Here is a 21,340-nt window from a genome sequence, read left to right as displayed (position 1 = left end):
AATTTGCCACCCTAAAATGTGTCTCTTTGGCTTATTATTATTTTTTTTAAAGATTGGCACCTGAGCTAACAACTGTTGCCAATCTTGTTTTCTTCTTCTTCTTCTCCCCAAAGCCCCCCAGTACGTAGCTGTATATTCTAGTTGTAGGTCCTTCTAATTGTGCTATGTGGGACGCCACCTCAGCATGGCCTGATGAGCGGTACCATGTCTGCATCCAGGAACCGAGTGGGTGAAACCCTGGGCCTCTGAAGCCCAGCATGCGAACTTAACCACTCAGCCATGGGGCTGGCCCGGCTTGATTATTTTTAAGGACAAGATGCTAAAGGAAACTTTGACCGTCCCCCTAATTGCCTAAAAGAATTTAAGATAAAAGAGCCTGTCCTAGGAAGGAGTTCTCACCAGAGATAATTCTAGGTTTGGTAGACAGCAAGGCATCTAGCAAGGGCCATTTTATTTAAAGATCTCTTTTGTCTCCTTGTCTATAGATGGCCCAACAAACATTTGTTTATCAAACATTTGCTTTTCCATCTCCATGTAAATTGCCTTCCTCTCCTACAGTTTGGTGAGCAGGATGGGACAAAACTTAACCGACTGGAGGCTACTACTGCATCTGAGAGATCCTGGACCCCTGACAAGAGCCAGCAGGAGGTAAGAGTTCTTACCAGTCAGTCTCCAGGATCTCTCCCTGCATGGTCCAATGGAAGCGGGAGTGGTGAATTTTTTTCCTTTTCTAAATTTAGATTAGCAGGAGAAAATATTGGTGAAGCTAGCTTCCTGACCTCAGCAACTCTGGGATATTTGCTGTGAGTACTTGTTGGTTTATTGATCCTCGTCCTCTCAGAGATGGTCACTATTGTTCCTTGTCTCTGTCTTTGTGTCTATGTCTTGATAGCTTGGCTTTGTGATGTTTTCAGTCTCCACCATCCAGAAGATGCACATATCTGTGTGCATCTTGGTGGCCAATTGAGTAGACTCAGGTCTGAGACACACTCTCTCTGTCAGGCTGTATCAGCTCTCAGGGGAGTTTGTCATAAGAGGTCCTAGTTGCTTTCATAAGGGTCCTTTGTCATCTCAACATTTGTTGTTTGTTAATGCTGGTCTTACTGCCTGTGCAATGAAGGCCTTTGCTTTCTTAGACTATTTTGGGGAGTGAACTTTCTGGATCTTGTGAGGGCTTCTTGTCTTGCACTCTCTTTTGGGGATGCCTCTTGTGTCCATGGTTAAGCCATAAAGTTTTGAAGCTGGATACTGGAGGGTTACTATAAATGTTCAGTAAGATTACCTTTCCAGATGTTCTCAACACAGACATAGATGAAAAGAAATTAATCTTGTCAACTTGCTGTTTTCTTGTTTAACCTGAGGGGTGACTCAAGGGTCACAAGAATTTATGAGCTTGTTTTACAGAAGGAAAAGCATGCCTTCAAGGATCACTAGATAACCAGTCCCCAGCTGCTGTTGATGCCCAGAAGTCAGATGGCCCAGGGGCTTTATGGGGAGTAAAAGAAACATGGATTACCCCTTTGTTTCTCCGAAACTCTTCCTGCCAAACCCCTTAGCTCTATAAAACCCCTGCTTCCTTCTCTTGTTAAGGTGGATTTGAGAGAACCCATCCTTCCGACTTCTCTTTTGGTCGATTCAAATAAACCTTTCTCCATCTCCAAGCAGATGTCTCAGTGATTGGCTTACTGCACATGGACACACGAATTTGAGATTAAGAGGTTCGGTATCAGTTTGAGTTGCTATTAAGATCCTACTCCTCAAGGTGGCCAGATGATGGATCATTTAAATTGGAAAATCTTCTAAATTGGAAAAAATTTTTTAAGAGCTCCTGTCATAATTGTTTGATTGGGATACCTATGAAAAGACCAAACTAAAAAGGAAAAACAAAAAAAATGACTAGCCTTAAGACCCTGACTCAGGTTACAGTTAAATTGAGAAAATGTAAAAGCATAAGTGTTGATGAGAGTATAAAAGTTGGAATGTTTGAGCTAATTTTATATGAAGAGGTTATAGCAACTTTGTCTGAGTGTATTTTGAAAATGGACATTATGTCTGGCTGGGAATACTTCCCCTATCCAATGTTATAAGACTGAGACCTATTGATAAAGTCCTAATGGAACTATGATTAGAGGTGTAACAGGTGATAGAATTTAGATGAAATTTTGTAGAAAAATTGATATATTTACAGGCTTTATGTGAAGCGATTGCATCTCTTTTTGCCTGATTGTATTATAGATTGTATTGGGGGGATAGACTTCTTGTGTCACTGGGAAACATTTCCCCTGCCTGATTGTAAGACAGCATATAAATCTTCCCTTCAGACAATGTAAATTACACACACTAAAAAGAAGTCAACAGGGTTGCCTGAGCCTATACTGTATGAGACAAAAACTAGGGCCTAATATCAAATGCTAATAAAAAAGATAACAGACTCTCCCCCCCAGGGTAAATTGTTCTAAGATTAAATTGTACACAAAGAGGGCCTTTGTTAAATGCTTTGTGCAGACTTTTAAAGGTGTGGTACACTGTCCTAAAGTTTTAAAACAATAGCTGTGGAGTCTTTGTGTATGTGTGTCTATATATATGTTATATTTGTGTGATATTTTACCTCCAGAAGATATGGCCAAAATTAAGAGCTGTGTTTAATTGGCTTAAAGAGAGCACTTACATGAATTACTTCTAAATGTAGTAGAAACTAACTCAAATGTCTTTCAAGTTAATGTGATATAAAATAACCTTTAGTAAACAAAAGCTTGTTTATGTTTGTTGGTTTGGTTTAAATAAACGTGTCCTCAAAGTTATCAGCATTGTATATGATACAGGCATGGAGCTGGGTTTACTAGCCAAATAAGCTCATGTTATCTCTGGTAAAAATTTACCAGTAAAATAATAGCTTAAAATGATAAGCTAATTTTGCCTAATGTCTCATGAAGTTTTTGTAGGTAATCTAAACACAATCGTTGAGAGCAAATAATTTAAATGTAAGTGAGATAAGAGTTTATAGATAAACTTGTAGCAATAATTATATTTTATGGCTTGAGTATTTAAAATGACTTCCAAAATCTCTTTAGTAACTTGAAATTTTGAAGTTTTGCTCAGCTAAATTAAATGATGGAAAATTCATTGAATATCTAGATCATTTGTAAATAAGATAAAATATTAGACATTAATTATTAATATAGGTTAATCTGCTCTTGGCTTCTTATTACAGAGAAACTAAAAAGTGTTTAGTTTTTTTTTGTTTTTTTTTTATTTTTTTTTAATTAATGTTATGATGGATTACAAGCTTGTGAAATTTCAGTTGTACATTTTGGTTAGTCATGTTGTGGGTACACCACTTCCCCCTCCGTACCCTCCCCCCACCCCCCCTTTTCCCTGGTAACCACCGTTCAGATCTCCTTATCAATATACTAATTTCCACCTATGAGTGGAGTCATATAGAGTTCGTCTTTCTCTGACTGACTTATTTCGCTTAACATAATGCCCTCGAGGTCCATCCACATTGTTGTGAATGGGCCAATTTCGTCTTTTTTTATGGCTGAGTAGTATTCCATTGTGTATATATACCACATCTTCTTTATCCAATCATCAGTTTCTGGGCATGTAGGCTGGTTCCACGTCTTGGCTATTGTAAATAATGCTGTGATGAACATAGGGGTGCAACGGACTCTTGAGATATCTGATATCAGGTTCTTAGGATAGATACCCAGTAATGGGATGGCTGGGTCATAGGGTATTTCTATTTTTAACTTTTTGAGAAATCTCCATACTGTTTTCCATAGTGGCTGTACCAGTTTGCATTCCCACCAACAGTGTATGAGGGTTCCTCTTTCTCCACAACCTCTCCAACATTTGTCGTTCTTGGTTTTGGATGTTTTTGCCAATCTAACGGGGGTAAGGTGATATCTTAGTGTAGTTTTGATTTGCATTTCCCTGATGATTAGCGATGATGAACATCTTTTCATGTGTCTATTGGCCATATTCATATCTTCTTTTGAGAAATGTCTGTTCATGTCCTCTGCCCATTTTTTGATCGGGTTGTTTGTTTTTTTGTTGTTAAGCAGTGTGAGTTCTTTGTATATTATGGAGATTAACCCTTTGTTGGATAAGTGGCTTGTAAATATTTTTTCCCAATTAGTGAGCTGTTTTTTTGTTTCAATTCTGTTTTCCCTTGCCTTGAAGAAGCTCTTTAGTCTGATGAAGTCCCATTTGTTTATTCTTTCTATTGTTTCCCTCAACTGAGGAGTTACAGTGTCCGAAAAGATTCTTTTGAAACTGATGTCAAAGAGTGTACTGCCTATATTCTCTTCCAAAAGACTTATTGTCTCAGGCCTAATCTTTAGGTCTTTGATCCATTTTGAGTTTATTTTGGTGTGTGGTGAAAAAGAATGGTCAATTTTCAATCTTTTGCATGTGGCTGTCCAGTTTTCCCAGCACCATTTGTTGAAGAGACTTTCTTTTCTCCATTGTAGGCCCTCTGCTCCTTTGTCGAAGATTAGCTGTCCATAGATGTGTGGTTTTATCTCTGGGCTTTCAATTCTGTTCCATTGATCTGTGGACCTGTTTTTGTACCAGTACCATGCTGTTTTGATCACTGTAGCTTTGTAGTATGTTTTGAAATCGGGGATTGTGATTCCGCCGGCTTTGTTTTTCTTGCTCAGGATTGCTTTAGCAATTCGTGGTCTTTTGTTGCCCCATATGAATTTTAGGATTGTTTGTTCAATTTCTGTGAAGAATGTTCTTGGGATTCTGATTGGGATAGCATTGAATCTGTATATTGCTTTAGGTAGTATGGACATTTTAACTATGTTTATTCTTCCAATCCATGTGCAAGGAATGTTTTTCCATCTCTTTATGTCATCGCCTATTTCTTTCAAGAAAGTCTTGTAGTTTTCATTGTATAGATCCTTCACTTCCTTGGTTAAGTTTATCCCAAGGTATTTTATTCTTTTCGTTGTGATTGTGAATGGGATAGAGTTCTTGAGTTCTTTTTCTGTTAGTTTATTGTTAGTGTATAGAAATGCTACTGATTTATGCACGTTAATTTTATACCCTGCTACTTTGCTGTAGTTGTTGATTATTTCTAATAGTTTTTCTGTGGATTCTTTGGGGTTTTCTATGTATAAGATCATGTCGTCTGCAAACAACGCGAGTTTTACTTCTTCGTTACCTATTTGGATTCCTTTTATTTTTTTTTCCTGCCGAATTGCTCTGGCCAGCACCTCCAGTACTATGTTGAATAGGAGTGGTGAAAGTGGGCACCCTTGTCTTGTTCCTGTCCTCAGAGGGATGGCTTTCAGCTTTTGTCCATTGAGTATGATGTTGGCTGTGGGTCTATCATATATGGCCTTTATTATGTTGAGGTACTTTCCTTCTATACCCATTTTACTGAGGGTTTTTATCATAAATGGGTGTTGGATCTTGTCGAATGCTTTCTCTGCATCTATTGAGATGATCATGTGGTTTTTGTTTTTCATTTTGTTGATGTAGTGTATCACGTTGATTGACTTGCGGATGTTGAACCATCCCTGTGTCCCTGGTATAAATCCCACTTGATCCTGGTGTATAATCTTTTTGATGTATTGCTGTAATCGGTTTGCCAAAATTTTGTTGAGGATTTTTGCATCTATGTTCATCAGTGATATCGGCCTGTAGTTCTCCTTCTTTGTGTTGTCCTTGTCAGGGTTGGGGATCAGAGTGATGTTGGCTTCATAGAATGTGTTAGGGAGTTCTCCATCTTTCTCAATTTTCTGGAACAGTTTGAGGAGAATAGGTATTAAGTCTTCTTTGAATGTTTGGTAGAATTCTCCAGAGAAGACGTCTGGTCCTGGACTCTTGTTTTTGGGGAGGTTTTTGATTACCGTTTCTATTTCCTTACTTGTGATTGGTCTATTCAGATTCTCCATTTCTTCCTGATTCAGTTTGGGGAGATTGTAGGAGTCTAGGAATTTGTCCATTTCTTCCAAGTTGTTCAATTTGTTGGCATATAGTTTTTCATAAAAAGTGTTTAGTTTTATTAGAAAACATGTCTTGTGTTTTATTAAAAGATTGTACTATGATGTAGCATGTTTCTAGAAATTATGAAAAGTGTTTATAAACTTGCCAAGCCACAGAATGCGAATGTAAAAGACAGTTTATAATTGCTTACTTCTCAGTTTTCACTAAAAATTAATGTCTGTAAGGGTTAAAAATTCTAATATGTGGTTAAAGCTACAAAAATTAATAAGGAAAAATCTTTGTATTCAAAGAAAGTAAGATGTATGTTTTCAGTAAGGAAGGTATAAGAAATAAAGATTTTTGGGCTGTTAAAAAGGTTATAGAAGGTTAATAAAAACAAAAACTGAGAAAAGAATTTTGTACATGGTCAAGTTGGCTAAGATTAAAATGAATTTAATTAAGTAAATGAGTTTTAATATCAAAAGTAACCTGGTCCAAAATTAGAAATTGGTTTTCTCTCTCTTAAAAGGATAATTTTCTTAAACTTTTGTTCTGCTCTTAATAAAGAAATTATAAAAAGGTTTTTCTTTACCTTTGAGTCAATCTACATTAAAGAAAGAAAAACTATGTTTTGTCAAAATAATTTCCTATGTTCAAAAAGGCTGAAGTCTCTCTATTAAGCTTTTTAGAACTGTTTGGCTCTCTATGTTTGTTTTCATAATCTTTGTCACTTTGGTTAAATGGATAACTAAGCATTGTTTCATAGAGATCTATGATATTGTGTGGGTAAATGTTATTGATATGTGTTCTTAAAAAATTATATTACAGGGCTAGCCCAGTGGTGTAGTGGTTAAGTTTGCACACTCCACTGTGGCAGCCTAGGGTTTACGGGTTTGGATCCCAGGTGTGGACCTAGCACTGCTCATCAAGCCATGCTGTGGTGGCACCCCACATAAAACAGAGGAAAATTGGCACAGATGTTAGCTCAGGGCCAATCTTCCTCACACAAACACACACAAAATTTATACAACATTCCTAAAATTCTGATCTATCCTGGTTGTTAGTCATAATTCTAGTTATTATCTTAGTGTTATGTGTCACAGAAATAGCCAAATTTGTTTTGTTTTGTTTGTTGATTGCCATTTTTAAGTCTTTTGTCATTTACAGACAGTTTTGTTTTACTCTTCTTTTGCAAATATGTTTCATCTTCAGAGAAATTCATGGAAAGGACTCTGACACTTGCTCTAGAATACAGGTTTCTGATAAACTTTCAGATCATAAAACTGAACTGGGTAAGAAATTACAGAAGGCTAATGGAAAAACTGATGACTTCATGAAACTGCTAACAGAAAACCAAAATCAAGAGTTGATTACACGGGACTAAATAAACTGATGAGGATGATTATAATTTTTATGACTCTTTGTTTAAAATATTGCTGATTTTTTAATGTTTTGTTTTTCGAGATTTGAGGAAATCTTTTTCTCTTAAGCTAACTATGACTTATAGAAATTTGGTTAATTATACTTTGTAAGCAGAATTGAAACATTTATCTTTTTCTCCCTACCTGATCCCTCCAGAATTTGGAAACTCTTAGTGAGTGAGTATTGTTATTTTCATGGCAATATAGTTATTTACATAAGTTCAGTAAGAATCTGTTCTCCTTATAACAGGATACAATTAAAAACATTGGTTATATTACCAAAGCTTTGACTGGAATGTCATATTTGAGAGAAACATGCATAGACTCAGATATGACTAGACAGCTTTTGAGGAACAAAGATTGACTTTATGACATAAAGCCACTTGGAAATATCGGCCTGGTGCCTTGCTTACAGGGTTCCCAGCAACCTTACCAGATGAGTAAATAAGGTCACTTCCCTGGTGGGTACCAAGAACCTCAGGATATTTTGGGGATCTTGAGAAGACAGGAATTCACCCAAATCTGTAGGTATGGCAGGCGGAGTTTGATGACAAGTCTTAGGCTTTGTTTTCCCAGCCTCAGGAGACCTATGAAGTTCAATCTGAGATCCCTTATAAAAAGTTACAGCAAAGCAGATTTAGAAGAGCCTATATGATCAATTGCTATTCTTGCTGTACTTATGTAAATAACTGGGCCAACTTTATTGAAACTAGACTTATTTTGCAAACCATTTAGTCTTAAGTTGGCTATCTTTGGCAAAAATGAGGGTGATTTTAGAAATAAAAATATGTTTCAATAGAAACCATAGTATACATTTGTGGATATTAGATGCTAGTTCTGCCAATTGTGTTTGAGGCTTTTGTTTTTTACCTGTAAATTGAACTAGATCCTGAATTATTCTATTCTCCTGAAATATCTGGCTACAAATCTGCAAACTAATGTTTTCAATCATTTTCACTTGGAGTCACTGAGAACTGAAACCACCCTTGTTCCTGAATTCCTGCAATCTGCAGCTGGACAACTTTGATATAAAATTTGTAGAGATCACCACAATAGCACGCCTGTTGATGTGTAAGCCACTCAAGATGATACCTGAACACCTGATGACATCATCAGAGACATTTCAAACTGCAAAAGATGCTTTGACCTTGACATCTAGAAACTTCTTTACTGACTGTCCCCAGGGCTCAGAAACTGGTTTAGAATTTTCTTCAGCCATTAACCTTGTTTTTCTGTTTGTTTCTGTAGAAATGTGTCTTATTAAATACCTGATTGCTTGCTTACACATATAAACCTAACTTTGGGAGCCCACCTCCTGAAATGAATTTATCTGGACTGACCTATTGTCAGGACTAAGGGATGTATTCAATGAGATGGAACAATCTACCAACTCAGCTTCTGGACTGTGAAACTTCTTAAAGTTTCAAAGGTGGGACTGTGGGGGATCAGAATTTGCCACCCCAAAATGTATCCCTTCAGTTTGATTATTTTTAAGGACAAAGGACTCTGAAGGAAACTTTGACCTTCCCTAATTACCTGCAAGAATTTAAGATAGAAGGGCTTGTCCAGGAAGGAGCTCTCACCATAGATAATTCTAGGTGTGGTAGACAGGAAGGCATCTAGCAAGGGCCATTTTATCAAAAGATCTCTTTTGTGTCTCATTGTCTATAGCTGGCCCAACAAACATTGGTTTAGCAAACATTTGCTTAGCAAACATTTGCTTTTCCATCTCCGTATAAATTGCCTTCCTCTCCTACAGCTCTTACTAATCTTAGAAGAAAACAAAAGTGTCAGAAGACTTATTAGTCTTTTTATTGGTATTCACTGAGCCAGAGAAAGAGAAAACAAGGAAGCTAACAGTAAGGAAGTACAAGATCTTATTACTGAACTGGTTTTTCCCTTGTGTATGTTAGTTCTGGATTTTTAAGCCACTTTGGATACTGCACTGGCCTCCTGAAAAGCCAATAAAGTACCATTCTGAAGTCATGCTTCATTGGACTATCAAAGGCAGGACACACTGTAACCTTGAGTCTAGCTCCCTGGCACTTTGGGGATATCAATAGTTATCAGCCTTTGACATTTACTACTCCCTCAGCAGAGTAAGCAATTGTCCCCTGAACTCAGGAATCTCCTGCCAGTTTGATTATATGGCAGTGGGAGCCCTGGGCAACATAGCTGCTGTTGTGTAACACGAAGGACTCACCATAGTAATAGCCCCATTTATTTAGCATCTAACACAGCCTGGGTGCTTTGTCTGCATTGTCCCTAATCTTCGTAGAAAACCCTTAAGTAGGTATTGTTATTCCCATTTAATCAGTGAAGTTAGAGAAGGCCAGGGCTTAAAAGGCTGGTTAAAGTTGAATTCTAGTAAGTGGTGAAGGAGCTGGGATTCCAGCCTAGGTCTATCCTTTGAAGCCTGAACACCTTCCACTCTGCCTCACAGCCTCTCGCCTACTAGTTTATTCCATAAGACCACACAATTTTCAACCTGGTACATAATTATTTCAAGAGATGAAACCATGGAGGCAGAAAACTAGTTCTTAAGAAATAATCTCTCTGATTTCATTTTAAAGTTGTGACTAGATAACACTGTGCCACAGGAACAACAAATGATAAAAGTGGAGACTGCCTCAACAGTTGTTTTATAACCAAAGAAAATTTATGGCAAAGTCAATCTAACATAATTATAAGCAAAATAGGTACTGTAACACATGGTATGGAAAGATAAATGATCATAATTGACTTATTTTCGTATGGGTAAACTAGATTTTTATGTTTTCTTTTTCTTTTTTTTCTTTTATTTTTTTTAAGATTTTTTTTTTTTTATTATTTCCTTTTTCTCCCCAAAGCCACCCGGTACATAGTTGTATATTCTTCGTTGTGGGTTCTTCTAGTTGTGGCATGTGGGACGCTGCCTCAGCGTGGTTTGATGAGCAGTGCCATGTCCGCGCCCAGGATTCGAACCAACGAAACACTGGGCCGCCTGCAGCGGAGCGCGCGAACTTAACCGCTCAGCCACGGGGCCAGCCCCTGTTTTCTTTTTCTTAACTGGTATCTATAAGTCAGGATTCTTAAAACTGGGGTCCATGAGTGGGGCTCAAGAAATCTATGAACTTTTCCCCTAGAATTTTGTGGGAGGCATTTTCTGAAAAGATTTCATGACTTTTATCAGATTCTGGAAGGAGTTTATACCCAGATTTCAAAAATGGCCTGATCCCCACTACACTTATATACTAACATCTTGATAAAAGTCGAAAGTTTGGATTATGTAGTATAAAGGGCAAAATCCCTCATCCCATCACCAGCAGCCTGTCCACCCTCATCCCCAACCAGGGTGGTTCAGAGTTGACATTTGCTGTGTTCTCCCTAAAATAACACCATCATTTGGAAAATTTTTTTTGGTTTAGAAAACACTTGCACAAACCATCATGAAGGGTAGATAGTATTGCCTCTATTTCACATATTTATAAACCAAGATTCATTGAATTTCTCACAGTCTTATGACTAGGAAGCATAGGTCCTGCACTTACGTTCAAGATGTTCGAACTCAAACCTACGGACTCTCCTTTGAACTATGCTGTCTCCTTATATCTACTCTTATTGCTATCCCCTCCCCAAATTTTTTCTTTCCTAAACCAGCCCCATCTGAGCCACATCAGAATAGCCCACCACGTCTCCCTTTCCCCTTCCCAGTTGGTACTTTATAACTTATTTGGGCTCTCCTCAACACAAGACTTTAGGAAAGCAGAAGAGGAAGAACATCACTACAGTTCTCAAAAAACTCTCTGGGTCCCACAGTGTCCATGCTTTGTGCCTAAAAAATAACCTTGAACTCTCTGTGGTCCCAGGAAGAGATTCTTCTGAATTAAACAATCTTCTGAGGAATAAGATTGACTCCTGCTTTTTTCTCTCTCTGCCTGACTTTAAAGATGGAGGAAGGGGCCATGAGGCATAAACACTCCAATTATAAAGCAGAGATTATCAAATTAGATAAAAAGCAATATCCAACTATATGCTGTCTACAAGAAGCCCACTTTAAATATAAAGATAGTTTAAAAGTTAAAGGATGGAAAAAGATATACCATACAAACACTGATCAAAAGAAAGCCAGAGTTACCAAAAACAAACAAACGAAAAAAGAAAGCTGGAGTGGCTATGTTAATAACAGACAAAATAGACTTCAAAACAAAGAATATTACCAGGGATAAAGAGGTATATTTTGTAATGATAAATGCATCAATTCATCAAGAGGACATAAGAAATATAAATATTTATGCACTTAATAACAGAACTTCAATATATATGAAGCAAAAAATTGATAGAAATGAAAGAAGAAATAGGCAAATCCACAGTTACAGTTGGAGATACAACACTTTTTCTTAGTAAATGATAAAAACATGTGGACAGAAAATCAGCATGTAGAGGACCTGAACGTCATTGACGAATTTGACCTCACTGACCTTTGTAGAACACTCTACTGCACAACAGCATGCACACTCTTTTCAAGTGCATGTGGAACATTGACTAAGAGTGACCATTTCTGGGCTAAAACAAGTTCTAATAAATTTAAAAGGGGGGCCAGCCCAGTGGCATAGTGGTTAAGGTCACACGCTCCACTTTAGTGGCCCAGGCTTCACAGATTTGGATCTGGGGCACAGACCTACACACCACTCCTCAAGTCATGCTGTGACAGCATCCCACATACAAAATAGACGAAGATTAGCACAGATGTTAGCTCAGCAACAACCTTCTTGAACCAAAAAAGAGGAAGATTGGCAACAGATGTTAGCTCAGGGCCAATCTTCCTCACCAAAAATAAATAAATAAATTTATTTATTTTAAATATTGGCACCTGAGCCAACGACTGTTACCAATCTTCTTTTTTCTTTTCTTTTTTTTCTGCTTTTTCTCCCCCAAATCCCCCCAGTACATAGTTGTATATGTTTTTTTAGTTGTGGGTCCCTCTAGTTGTGGTAAATAAATAAATTTAACAGGATCTAAATAATATGAAATACATTCGCAGGCCAAAGTAGAATTAAACTAGAAATCAAAAACAGAAATGTATCAGGAAAATTCCCAAGTATTTAACAACAGGCTTCTAAATAATCGATTTTTCAAGAGAGAAGTTATAACAGAAATTAGGAAATGTCTTGAGCTGAATGAAATGAAAGCACAACATAGCAAAAGGTTGGGTATGCAGTTAAAGCAGTGCTTAGAGGGAAATTTATAGCCTGAAATGTTTCTATAAGAAAAAAAAGCTCTCAAATCAGTGATCTTAATTTCAGTTTCAGTAAATGAAGGAGAGAAAATTAAAACCAAAGTAAGAAGCAGAGAAAAATAAGAAACATAACAGCAGAAATGACTGAAGTAGACAACATAAAAATGATTTTTTTTAAAAGCCACTTCTGAAATTGTGGAGGAAGGAGCTTTAAAAAGTCACTCCTCCATAAGATAATGTGAACAGGGGCAAAAAATATCAAAATAAACTTTTTTAGAACTCTAGAAATTAACCAGAGGCTTGCAATAATCGAAAGATCATTTATTCAAGCAAAATAGCCAAATTCCAGTAAGAGCAGTGAGCTTTATGGCATTTTAACTGTCTTAGTCCCTCTCTTCTCTCCCTAGCTAAAACTGGCTGTGAATAGTCTTTTCACCTAAGGGGAATGTTGAAAGCAATGAGTGAAAATTGTTTAATGTTGCAGCGGCAAACCATTGACAGTGTACCCCAATACATTCATAGAGCCTTAGACAAAGACTGAGAGACATAGCGGTTTAAGCCATTTAAGGAAATCTCTGTCCAATCCTTAGCTGACCAACAAGCTAACCAACCAAGCAGACTTCACTGGCCACACATGACAAAGAATACAGACTTTACAGAATTAATTCAGAAAAGTCATTAAACAAATAATCAGCAGCACTGCCACCAACAAACAGCAACAACAATAAGCCCTGGGCAAGAAGGAGGGAGTAGCCACTTTATAATATTTTAAATTTCCAGTTTTCAACCAAATTTCAAGACAAGCAAAGTAAAAGGAAAATGTTGCCCATATACAGGGAAAAAATCAGTCAATAAAAACTGTCCCTAAGGTAACCCAGGTATTGGAATTACTAGATTAGCTATAGATATAGATGTAGGTTCTTTATATATACAATTTTTATATATAATGTTTATATTAAAAGATTTTGTGTGTGTGTGAGGAAGATTAGCCCTGAGCTAACATCCGCCACCAATCCTCCTCTTTTTGCTGAGGAATATTGGCCCTGAGATAACAACCATGCCCACATTCCTCTATTTTATGTGTGGGATGCTTGCCACAGCATGGCTTGATAAACGATGTGTAGGTCTGTGCCCAGGATCCAAACCTGTGAACCCCAGGCTGCCCCTTGAGTGGAAACTGAAGGCTAAAGATAAAAAGAACTGTCCACAAATACTGTATGCTAGTTGGCAAATTTGTTTCTCAGAGGCATGTGGGTTAGCAATTCTGAAACTACTTTGTATGTATACTAAGGTTGAACAAGTAAGTAAATATATTGTAGATAATAAGAGCCCTATTTCCCACTGTCTAAGAAAAAAATTACAAATAAAGAAAGGAGTGAAGGTGAGAATGAATCCTGCAGTGCTGTGGGTCAGAAATGAATATAGATATGTATGCCTGGGTTGGTATCCATACATATAGTTCCTAGCTCTGTCTCTGAGAGAGCTTAGGGGCAGTCACTCCCCAGTAGAAATAAGCACTCCCAGTACCAGGACCTTGGTTTCTAAATACCATTCTCTATTACAAAGTAGTCAGGGCTCATTGGAGAATTGATTCATTCTCTGAAAGAGGCAGAATGGAACTCCTTAGGCATCTCTGGGCTAGGGAGCTCCCATCAGCCAAGGGCAATCTTGAGATGGGTACAGGTATGAGCTGTTAACAATCAACCTGCTCAGCAGCTTGTCAAGGGGACCTGAGCAGGGTACCAACAGCATCTGCTACAAGTACAGTTTGGGGAGGTGATACCAGGAAACACTGATCTGAGAGTGTGGCTAAACCCAGAGCAACTTACTCTGGGAACCAAGAGAGTGAGCACGATTGACTTTTCCCAGCCCCTTCCAGGCAGTGTGCCAACAGGTAGAACAGGTGTGACCACATGGGCATTACCACACTGACATTACCTGAGTCAGTAGGAGAATAAAATAGGTCAGCAGTACCCTGAAGCTCAGCATCTGAAGCAGTTTGTTTGCATGTCCTACTCAGATCTCAAAAGCCTTTTACCAAGAAACATACTCAGCTTCTGATAATTAATTGCCCCTATCTTGGGCAGCCCCTATTTTCCCTACAATGTGTCCCAGCAGGTTAGCCAAGGTCTTCAATGACATGTCAAGACTTGGAGCAATAGGAATGTTCTAAACAGTAGGACTCTGATGACCCTGGTTTCTGCGGCCCCTCCCCCTCCAAGAAGGCATTTCAATTTTTAGAAATACTACAGGGACTTTAAAATTCACCTTCTATGCTCCTCCCTTTCTTGATATTCTCCTGAAAATACAAAGAAATTAATCTTTTCAATAAATTCTAATAAGTGGCAGAACTTTCTGCCAACCATAGGATTCTTTCAAGTTTAATCTCGTTAAAAACCACTGATTTTCCCCAAATCAGCAATGACCTTTTGAAAGTCTATATTCAATCTACCAATAATTTTGAGTTGAGTTTTTGGCTATTGTCGCAAAAGAATCATTTGACTACAGCTCTTGGGGTTGAAATTAGGTGATGATGCAAACTGCTTTGAGTAAGGATTGATTCTCAGCAATACTGTCTGACCCCTAAGATGTGGTAGTTATGAGTTTTCTCCACAATTCCTTAATTAATTCACTTTATTCATACATTCAACAAATATTTATTGCTGGTCTTCTATGCATGGGGCACATGTTAAGCCCTGGGGATATACAGTTTCTAACCTCATGGAATTTACATTATGGTCGGAGTAGATAGACAGTAAACAAATAAAAAAGTAAAACATGGTACAATATGGTGGTCAGTTCTGTGAAAAAAAATGAAGCAAGAATGATAAGAATTGTGGGAGGAGAAGAGTTTGAAATTTTTTAATGGGATATTTTTTTAAAGGGAAATCAGGAAAACATCCAGTGAAACTGATATTTAAGCAAATACCTGAAGATAGTGAGGGAGGCAAGCCAGGTAGATATCTGGAGAAAGAGCATTCCAGCAGAGGAGACAGCTAATGCAAAGCAGGGTGGCGGGGCATGGCTGTACAATGTGTTTATTCTCAACTGTACTATAATTATATCTGAATAATTTTAATAATATATACTGTTAAATTAAATCTGGTTTCCAAGCCCCCACTCAGCAAAGCTGATAAGATGTCCAGTGTCAGTCATTATTGACAGCCCTTCCCACTCCCTGGACTCACAGTAGAGTCTGTGTGTCCCGGAAAGGGGCCTCCAATCCATCACAGTCATTGCTGGGATGGTTGTGACCCAAGCTTGCAGCAGAGCTCATCATGTCCATCTTCCTCATGGCTAACTCGGTCCCTGAGACCACAGCCTTAGGGATCAGTCCCAGATATCCACCTGCTACATCAGAGGTCCTACCACATCTGGGAATGCTACATGGAGCTGAAGTTCCTGGCTTCTTGGCCCTGCATCTCCAAGGTAACTAGCAATCCCTCCATCCCCTCAGGCTTCAGGAATCCAGCTCATCTCCTCTCTACTTTCCCTCCTGGCCCCAGTACCTCAGTGGAGCTCCCTAACCTTTGTGAGCTAGGTTTGTTTGTCAGTCATGTAGTTATTGCTCTTGGTGATGTTGTTGGTTGGTTGGTTGCTTGCTTGCTCCGTTTATTGTTCATTTGCTTGTTTGTTTAAAACAAAGGTTTATCAATTTCCCAGGGGGCAAGGAAACTCCAGCCCTCCAGGACACAAAGCTTTAATTGCTCTCTTGAGGGAGGGTGGAGGGAAATTTTTATTCTTTCAACAGAACAAAATAGAGTTAAGATCTCAATCAGGTTAATTTATCACATAAACCCCTCTGGAACCTTCCCCCAGCTCTCCATCTCCAGGACCGCGGGTCGCTACTTGATCCATGTTACCATTAGCTCTTGCCTAGATGCCTGATCTCTCTGTGTCCAGTCTTGGCCCCTTCAACTCTTCTCCATACTGAAACCAAAGTGACTTTTCTAAGGCAATAATCTGATGAGGTTTCAGATCTCTTTGCCAGTTAAGGAACAGTCATGTGACCCAATTCAGGACAGTGAAATGTGAGAAAAGGCTTGCCAGAATTTCTGGGGAAACCATTCTTTCTCTTCTGTGAGATTCTCGGACTTCCCCGGAATGTGGTTGTGTGCCGTCTCGCCTCCAAGGAAGGATGGAATAGAAGCTTGGAGGAGGCAAAGCCAGGAGAACTGCAGGGTAAAGGAATCGAGAACCATTGAGTGACGTCAAGCCTCAAGTCTGCCCTATCTCTAGACTTCTTGGTAGAGTTTTCTTTTTTTTTTTTAATATTTCAGATGATCAAAAATACGGAAAAGAGATTGGCTGTGCAACAATGTGAATATACTTAACACTACTGAACCATTAAAAAATGGTTGACAGTAAATTGCATATGTGTATTTTACCAAAATTTAAAAAAACACAACAAAAATATGGAAGAAATAGTATAATAACCACTCATTATTGTGTCCAGCATCCAACTTGAAAATTTCCCTATTAGTTAAGCCAATTTAAGTTGAGTTTTTGGTGACTTGGACCCAGCAAATGCTTGCTAAGTAATGCAGAATTTGGTGCCCACAAGTAGGAATGCTATAATTAACAGATTTTAAACTTGATGGAGTTGGCTGAACTGAAAAGAGAGGGCTTGACCCTGGGTTAGAAAGGTAGCAATCCTCTCTAGGTGATTGTGAAATATTTGGTTTATCTGCCTCTTGAAGCTTAACGTGCGAAAAATCACCTGAGGAATCTTGTTCAAACAAAGATTCTGATTCAGTAGGCCTAGGGTGGGAGCTGAAATTCTGCATTTCTAACAAGCTCCCAGGTGATGTTGGATAGTAAGGAGTTACACTGATGTGCCCTGGAAGAGGGTGCAGGTGCGATGCATGCTGTTGCATTAGGAGGATGAGGGGGGAAATTCAGGATGTTGGATTGTGTTAGCATCTTCTTATATCCCTTAGTAAGGGTCTACGAGAAAGAGACATGCTTAGCCTCACACTGGCCTGTATGAAAACAGAGAAAGAAGAAAATACATCTCTGTTAAGAGAGGTTCTCTATGCCTCTGACCTGCAATTTAAAAAGAATGGCTGAAATGAGATAATATGATTATGTCTATCTTGGTCAACTTTTTAGAGTTTGTCCATATTTTGAAAATATGTGTGAATAAGTGAACTCACTATAAGAAAGAGCTATTCAACACTTAGAGCCACCCAGCAAAGAAGCAGGTTGCCGTGTAACGTAATGAGCTCCCCGACCCAGTTTTAAGCTGTCACTTGGTGACCACCTGTCAAGGATGAGATAGAGCAGGGCTTCTCTAACTTTAATGCGAATTGATATTACCTGGAGACCTTATGAAAATGCAGATTCTGGGTTCGTAGGTCTGGGGTGGGGTCTGAGATTCTGTGTTTCTAAACAGTTCCCAGAAGACTCCAATGCTACAGGTCCTTGAACCACACTTTGAGTAGAAAGGATGTAGTGGGGAATCCTGCAAGGGGTAGAAAGTTCAACTAGGTTAGTAATATTCAAACCTGCCTGCATGTCAGACTCCCGCAGGAGATTTATTAAAAATGAAGGTTCTGGGCCGGCCGGTGGCGCAGCAGTTAAGTGCGCACTTCCGCTTCAGCGGCCAGGGGTTTGCCAGTTCGGATCCCGGGTGCAGACGTGGCACGGCTCAGCAAGCCATGCTGTGGTAGGCGTCCCACAGTAAAGGAAGATGGGCATGGATGTTAGCTCAGGGCCAGTTTTCCTCAGCAAAAAGAGGAGGATTGGCAGCAGTTAGCTCAGGGCTAATCTTCCTCACCAAAAAGAAGGGAAAAAAAGAAATGAAGGTTCTTCAGCTCCAATGCCAGAGATTCAAATTCTGTAATCAGGAGAAGGGCCCAGACACCTGTATTTTTAACAAGCTTTTCACTGATTCACACACAGTGTTTGGGAACCGCTGAACCAGAGGCTTCCTAAATTTATTTCAAATTCTAACCTACCTTGTCTCAAGAATCTGACAAATATAAATCAGGATGAGGCAAGGCCAGGCTGACAGTGGTTCTCCCACTATATTTACATTGTAAATATCACAGGGTCAAAACACTGCCCTACTATTTAGGAGTCGGAGATTTACACTCACTCTCTTTCCTGGGAATTCAGCATTTTCCACACTTTTGCAGAGCACACTCCATTGTGCTCTCAAAATAGCTCAATTAACGATTTCTTAAGCTCCATCAACCCATGGTGAAACAACTTAATTATGTTAAAAAGAAGAACTTTCGCATTAGGTTTCTTGGAGAATTTTTCCAAAGACAAAAATAACCAGGAAATCTAGGGTTGTGTGACATATTGAAAACATCCCACAGACAGGAGTGATTCAAACTGAGCTTGTTAGAGCCCTGATCTCTGCTCCAGATGCACTCGTGAGCCAAGAACTGCACATCTCTAATCTGAGGCTGTAGATTTTTATTTTACAGATTTTATAAGTTCCAGGAGGCCAGAATCACAGACAGGTTTGAGCAATTCTTGTTTTTCTTACCCGCTCATCATCAATATCCTCTCTTGTGACATAGCCACAGATAGAAGGGTTCATGGAGATAGGCAAGGGCCTGGTCCTACAACTTGCAGCTAGAGGGAGAGACTGGAATTCCACTCCACTGCAGGGGTTAGGAGAAGGGCCAGGTGAATTGGTGGGATGTAAAATCCAGTGAGGACCATGGTGGGCTGCAGGTGGTAGCCTGGAAAGACGGAAGCATCAGGGAAGGCCTGTAACATATGCCCTGACAGATGTCCTGGCAGGTGTCCTGGCAGGTGGGCACTGGCCTGGGGGAAGAAAATAGGCAGGTGTACAGGCAGGCTATATCTGGGTGATCTGACCACACTGCCATCAGTCTGGGTCAGGAGGCATTCCAGTGTCCTCCCGACACACAAGGGTGTTCTCTATCAGTGTAAGCACAGTGTGTCCCTTCTGCCTCACAGTTTCCTTCCCAACTCCACTCCCTACTTAAGCCCACTTTCCCTTCATACTCACCTCAAACACCCCTTACTCAGGGAAGCCTCTCCACCGTCAACTCTGTTAGTGCTGCTGCTATATGCCTCTGATTATATGTATCCTTATTTCCTAGCAGTCTTACAGTTTGCAGTTATATAATCAAAAATGTGATTTTTTAAAAAAGAATTACTGTTAACTCCAAGTTCCAGGAAGGCAGAAATCATGTCTGTCTTGAGTCCCAAGCTATCCCCAGAGCTTAAGTGCCTGACACATGGTAGGCACTTGCTCAATAAATGAACGATTATCTTTTAATACGTCTTTTTACCCTACTAACCAGTGACTTCCTACGAGGAGGAACAAGGGTCAATTTACCTGTGGATCCTCAAGTAATCCAAACAATTGCTCAATACATATTTATTTGAATTGGACTGAACTGAATTAAATTATCAGGAGTAGCAGTGCCTTGGGCACTGGGGTAGGATTCAGGGGAAAATTCCAGAGTTTGGACAGGGGAAGCTAAAAGTGAGGCCATTGACTCAGGGGGCCCAGGTACTTAGATTAAGGTGGGCCTCCTAAAGTCTGCCCCCAGAAGGGAAAAGAGAAAGCATGACTTACTATCAGCACTGTAGGCTGGTTTTAAAATGTGAGGCTAGGAAACCCTGCTAGGTTGCATTCCGGGAGACAGGCATCACCATCTGTGCAGTAGCCAGGCCCACAGGGACTACTGAGGGATGGCAGCAGCTAGCTAGCTTGTGTTGCCGAATTCAAGAGCAGAAATCCTGCCTGGGCCCCCTGCTGTCCTCAGGCTGGAGATGGTGTTTTTCACATCCACATCCCTCCTAAATGGCAAAAACAGAGCTGCCTCCTTGTGGAGATGGGATGGTCCTCATGGTCCCCATCACTTCTCTCTTTCTCCTCATCAGACGGCAAGCAGCCCGTAGGAGGGTGTCCAAAAGTTACTAGGACAGAAGGAAGTCCAGCAGCAGAAGCCGAAAAGAGAAACTTTGCATCACTCTCCCCAGCCACCCTCATCTGTGAAACACAACCTGACAATGAGGACATGGATTTAAGCAGTTTTCTCTCTTAGTTTCAGGTTCTGACCCTCCTCAGGATTGTAACTGGAGATTCAGATGCGGCTGAGAGCACAAATATGGTATCTCAAGAGCAAGCTGATGCTGAAGTAGCTGCTCCCCTCCCATGACTAAGAACCCATCTCGATAATCATCTCTTACATGTGAATCAGGCTTTCCATGTCTGCACACGCATCCCAGGGGGCCCTCACAGCATCCTGGGATACAGGCTGGTGCTACTGTCCCCATCTGCCAGCAGAGGAAGCCGAGGCTCAGAGACTGAGTGACTGTCCTAGGGTCACACAGCTACTGAACAGGGTTGTTAGAACCAGTGAGATCTGCTGACCCGCGCCAAGCTCACTCTCCAAGATTCATGCTGCTCAAGCTGGCTGGACACCTCCCCGGGGAGCAGGAGAAGCCCAGAGAACACGGAGCATAGAGTAAATGGGCTCACATTCCTTGGGGACCCAATTTGGCTTGATGTTAAGTAAATTTAAAATTTTTATATAAAAACTAACAGATAAGTTCTGGAGTAAGACAAAAGTGTGACTTGTTTTAGTTAAAATGTGAGTTATCGAACTTTTGATAATACAAGTAACAACATTGGTTCATTAATTGTGATAAATGTACCATAGTGATGTAAGGTGTTACTAATAATGGAAACCAGGTGTGGGTATAAGGAGCTCTGTACTATCTTTGCAATAATACTGTAAATCTAAAACTGAAATAAAAATTTCATTTT

At 39.6% G+C, this 21,340-nt stretch overlaps 1 long non-coding RNA gene across 4 annotated transcripts in view; it reads left to right on the top strand.

Annotated features, from left to right (window-relative positions):
* LOC106822072 (uncharacterized) overlaps positions 1-21,340 on the top strand; it is a 22,257-nt gene extending 917 nt beyond the window's left edge. The window contains exons 2-4 of one of the 4 annotated variants that reach the window (XR_001395831.3): positions 559-648; positions 741-803; positions 20,616-21,340. This is a non-coding gene — a long non-coding RNA (uncharacterized lncRNA). Of the gene's footprint in view, positions 1-558; positions 649-740; positions 804-1,404; positions 1,539-7,149; positions 7,284-20,615 lie in introns of those variants that run through there. The other 3 variants (XR_011493754.1, XR_011493755.1, XR_011493756.1) reach the window with 3 other exon arrangements.

This window comes from Equus asinus, chromosome 13 (assembly GCF_041296235.1).
Source record: "Equus asinus isolate D_3611 breed Donkey chromosome 13, EquAss-T2T_v2, whole genome shotgun sequence".
NCBI lineage: Eukaryota > Metazoa > Chordata > Mammalia > Perissodactyla > Equidae > Equus > Equus asinus.
This window is presented reverse-complemented; position numbering and strand designations above follow the sequence as displayed.